The sequence below is a fragment of the Cyprinus carpio genome, chromosome B9 (genome assembly GCF_018340385.1).
Source record: "Cyprinus carpio isolate SPL01 chromosome B9, ASM1834038v1, whole genome shotgun sequence".
Classification (NCBI taxonomy): Eukaryota; Metazoa; Chordata; class Actinopteri; order Cypriniformes; family Cyprinidae; genus Cyprinus; species Cyprinus carpio.
In genome coordinates this window covers 17709256-17714613 of record NC_056605.1, presented here as the reverse complement: position 1 = coordinate 17714613, position 5358 = coordinate 17709256, and the positions used below count along the sequence as shown (strand labels likewise).

Here is a 5358-nt window from a genome sequence, read left to right as displayed (position 1 = left end):
TCAGGAGAGAGATTGATTGGTGCCCCAGAAGATCCTGTGGGGAGCCAGGACCTGGAAGCCCACAATAGTTAGGTACACAAAGTTCTACAAAGAGAGAAACAGTGCAGAAGTTTTAGGGTTTAACAACTCAAACACTAACATTCCAGGGTTCATTGCTTGTGGGGGGGGCCCTTTGTAGAGACATTTGCGATGAGAACAAGAGAAAAGGAAAAAAAAAAATGACAAGAAAAAAAAAAAAAAAAACCCCTTCCATAATGTGCTTAAGTGTCTATTTTTGCACTTAATATACTTAAAAAACTGAAATAATATATATATAGATATAGTATATCTACTCATATATATATATATATATATATATATATCAGTATAGATATACACATACAACTTTACTCACTATCAAAAACTTCCATAATGTACTTTGTGTGCCCTAATTTTTTGCACAATTTCATTTTGTAACTTAAGTCTACTAAAAATAATTTAGTGACTTAAGATCAACTTGGTACTGTACTCAACGTGCCATTTTGGGACACCCATGAAGAACATGAACCAAAATGCACTTTTAACATACCATCTCTCGGAGTCTGAATTAAAATAATTTTAGATAACCACGTTGTAAGTACAACTTGAACCAAGCTTTCGATAACACTAGTACCAGCTTCAAGTGTACTACAAGTGATGACTTTTTATCTGAGCCTCACAAGCTTGACGTAACAACCAAGTTGATCCTTAAGTACTTAATTAATCATTTTATTAATATTAAGTACAAAATTACTGAGTGTACAAATAGAGCAACAAGTACATTATGGAACGTGTACTTGTTTCTTGTTGTTTCTTTTTTTTTTTTTTTTTTTTAAGCAGGTGGGTCAGTTTTGGGCACTTTGGTTAGGACTAATCCTTTAATATGTGGCTATGATCATATATTCCCCCCAAAAGTACCGTTTCAGGAAGTGGAATTCTCCGCATTTTGGAACACAGCATAACTTTGACAAAAAAAATAAATAAAAAAATAAAATAAATAAAAGGAATGGGAGGGGATGATGTTATTACTTGAATTGGCCACAGAGGTAACATTCATGTCTCCATTGATCCCATTGGAGGCTGAACATGGTTTCATGGGAAACCAGTATAGTGAAGGATAACATGGCTTTCTTGCACTGACATGAAATTAAACACTCAATTATACCAATATTAACAGCCCACTCAAATTTCATTAAAGCGCAGCCACACATTTGGGGTTTATGATGTGCAGAGAGCCTCACCCTGAAGACACCATCACTGTCGCGCTTTTTCCAAGGTGTCTGCAAAAACCAAGCGTAAGAACCCGGTCCATCCAGCCTTTCATGATGGCAGGAACAGAGAAACCAGTACATGGGAAACTTCAGTGAAGAGTGACAAAAAATGGTCCAAGACTTTACAAAGAACCCATAAGAGAAAGAAAGGAAAAACAAAAAAAAAAAAAAAAAAACCCCACACACACAACACACCACACACACACACACACACACACACACACACACACACACACCATGAAGTTTTTTGCATACCTGAAAAATAACAATGATCTCTTCTTTTAGTTTCTTGTGCTCATCTAACGATATCAGAAGCTATGTCGCCCCTCCTGCGCAAGGCCAACATGGTCCTCATTTCCATAACAGAAATGCTCTGGGTTCCTCGCTGCTCCTGGGAAGAAAAAAAAAATTCGTGCAATTACTGCCACTGAGCTCTGATAAGGCACTAGTTCTTAGTTTAATATTTGCCTAAACGAACATTGGGGGGGGGGGGGGGGGGGGGGGGGGTGGGGAACATAAAACCTGCCTCCCAGCACACGTTAATATCCTGCTTTGTTAGCCGTGGCCTTGAACTTCATTTCATACATGGTCAGACACAAGCACGTTACAGCCCTGTTTCTTCAGCGACGCGTCCACAGCAGCATCGTATTAAACAGCTGATTGAAAGAGATCCTGCGCTTCTGGTGCGCATGTACACGATTAACAACGGTTACTGTGCGAAGCTGAAAAAAACAAACATTCAACGAAAAGGCTAAACCAACAGAACAAAATGCGGAACAAAACGAACAGATGTAAACATAACTCAACCAAACACAAAACGTACCCATATTTCTCACCCCAACAGGTCTCAAAACAGCCACTAAACACTAACACAACTGGTGAAACTTGTGTTTAAAAAGTGACAATCACCAGTGCACAGCATGAATCATTTTAACGGGGGGGGGGGGGGGGGGGGAAAAGCAATTAGTACTGGCAGGCCCCACCCACAAATATTTACGACAAAACAAAAAAATATTGAAAACATTTCCTCATGGTTTTTCAATGGGCTTAATTTATTTCCTTCTCATACATACTAATTAAAACTTGACGATCGCAGTTTTAGGTTTTTTACCACTAGATGTCCAACATGCCACCATAAATGATGGAAGCTACAGATGCTCTACAGCTATAAATATAAACAAGTAGTGATAAAAATGAAAAAAAAACTAAATTGCTTTGGTAAGTTTAGATAAATTTAGATAAACTATTCAGTAGTTTGGTTTTATTAACTTTCTTTTCTTTCTGGCGCGGAGTAATGTTCGCCTTATTTGCAACAATTTTCTGCTGAGAAAAATAACGCAGCTGTTTTGTCTCTCGTCTTGGTGCAGTGTTGTTCGACTCTTTTTAAAAAACGGGCAAGGACTGGAAGATTTTACTTGAGACCAGCTAAACCGCACACAAGTTTGAGATAAAAGGGGGGGGGGGGGGGCATTACAGGACCAGCAGTCTTGGTTATGGATAATTCCCCCCTGCCCCAGCAGGACATTTTTTATCTTCAAACGGAATGTAAAGTGTTATTATTATTTGCGAAGGTGCACTTTTTATGACTTTAAGAAGTGGCAAGATAATGGTGCTGTTTTAAGCACCAGACTCCAAAGATTAAAATATCGTGCCACCCTCAACTCCCCCAATTGACACACACACACACCTGAAGTCATACCTGAAAAATAACAAGATCTGCTTCTTTTAGTTTCCTCTTGTGCTCATCTACGATATCAGAAGCTAGTCGCCCTCCCACAAGCCAACATGGTCTCATTTCCATAACAGAAATGCTCTGGGTTCTCGTATGCCCTGGAAGAAAAAAATTCGTGCAATTACTGCCACTGACCTGATAAGGCACTAGTTCTTAGTTTAATGTTTGCTAAACGAACAAAAATAAAAAACTGCTCCCACACCGTTAATATCCTCTTTGTGGAAGCCGCGGCCTTGAACTTCATTTCATACAGGTCAGATTACTGGGCACGTTACAGCCCTGTTTCTTCAGCGCTGTCCACAGCAGCACTTTAACAGCCGCATTGAAAGATCCTGCGCTCTGGTGCGCGTACACGATTAACACGGTCTGTGCGGCTGAAAACAACAACATTAACCGAAAAGGCTAAAAACCAACAGAACAAAGCGGAAGAACGACAATTAAAAATAACTCCGCCATAAAACGTACCCATATTTCTCACCCATTATATCCCAAACCAGCCACTAAACACTAACACAACGGTGAACTTGTTTTAAAGTGACAATCACCAGTGCACAGCTGAATCATTTTACTGATCAATTAGTACTGGCAGGCCACCCACAAATATTTACGACAAAAAAAAATTATTAAAAATTTCCTCATTTGTTTTTCAATGGCTTAATTTATTTCCTTTCTAATACAATAAACTTGAATCGCAGGTTTAGGTTTTTATCTATATTTTTATTTTTGTTAATTAAGATGAAGATTTAGATGGTTTTATGGCTGGCAAGTTAAACAAACATCTACATTTTTATTTTTCTTAATGAAGCAAAAAACTTCCAAGATAGTTTAGATAACTATCAGTAGTTGTTTTATTAACTTTCTTTCTTTCTGGCCGGGTAATGTAGCCTATTCGGCAACAATTTTCTGCTGAGAAAATAACAGCTGTTTTGTCTCCTCGTCTTGGTGCAGTTTGTTGACTTTTTAAACGGGCAAGGATGGAAGATTTTCTTGAGACCAGCTAAACCGCACACGGTTTGAGAGCAGTTAAGACCAGCAGTCTGGTTTATTATATTCCCCCCTGCCCCAGCAGGACATTTTTTATCTTCAAACGGAAATGTAAAAGTTTATTATTATTGCGAAAGGTGCACATGTGTATGACTTTAAGAAGTGCAAGATAAGGTTTCTGTTTTAAGCACCAGACTCCAAAGATTAAAAATAGCGTGCCAGCCCTCAAACTCCCCCAACAGACGCTCGAATCCATTCGCGCCCCAATACTGAACTAAAGCAAGAGAAGAAAAGTTTTATCCCAGCCGTTATACTGACAATCACGCTGTTACGTCCTAAATTTCTGAGCAAACAAACTCTAGATCATTTACAGCCATTTTGGCAGCTCCTCAGAGGCGACACGTGTGTCATGAAAACGCGTTTGCGCTCTCAGCACCGGTGACTCCTTCAGTCGCTCACAGCAGTACAGCACTAGGGAAGAGTGCAGAAAAGACGGGATGTAACAACAATGAAATCGAGTAGTGCACGACACGACGTAGCGTTGCTGTTTTTGGCTAGAGTTAGAAACGTGCTTTCTTTTTCGTATGCCTTTCTCTGAAGGAATAATATCTTGCTGGATCGGTTCTCACGCATGCTGGAGCGTGTTTCAGAAGGATTTATTTAAAGGCTACCAAATGGGGTCTCAAGGGCCAGGACGCAAAGAACCTCCAGCAAAAAATGGTGTTGACTGGTGAGGAAGATGCCCCTCAACGTAATCGACAAAAGAGGTAAATTAACTCTCTAAGGGTGAAGCTAATGTAATGATCTTTAGTTGAAGATATGCAGGGGCTAAACTCCAGAGGAAAAAACCCTTGACAATCATACATGGTTCTACATCCTTAGTTAGTTTGTTTATTAAACCAAAGAGCTTCTACACAGTTTCACGCGTATCTAATTAACATAACAACAGTCTAACTAAGTTAAAGTCCCTGTTTATGCCCCTCATTGGACCTGTATTGTTAATATATATTATCCTCTCTCTCTTTCTCTGTCTCTCTGTCTCTCTCTCTTTTTTTTTTTTTTTTTTTTTTTTCAAGCTGTGTAGATCATTTCCTCTCCTACTAGTAAAGTCTGCTTCCTGTCTGTTTTGTTTTTAGTACCTAACTAAAAAGTTTCTGGGCTGTGTTGATCGGAGGTGTTATTTTATTGTGTCATGGCAGTAGGCTAATGATTTGAAAGATCTACCAGACTGCACATGGCTGGGTTTGATGTGCTTGAAAGGTGCTGGGTTCATGGTGGAGAAAACCTTTATTAGATGCTTAGGAAGTGATTAGGCCCAGTTAGATCTTCAGCAGATGTATAGAGTGTCTTCAT

The 5358-nt window shown here is 39.2% G+C and overlaps 1 pseudogene; it reads right to left on the bottom strand.

The window, feature by feature from the left end:
- LOC122138352 lies at positions 1-3503 on the bottom strand (annotated as a pseudogene).
- Between the last annotated feature and the right edge of the window lie 1855 nt (positions 3504-5358).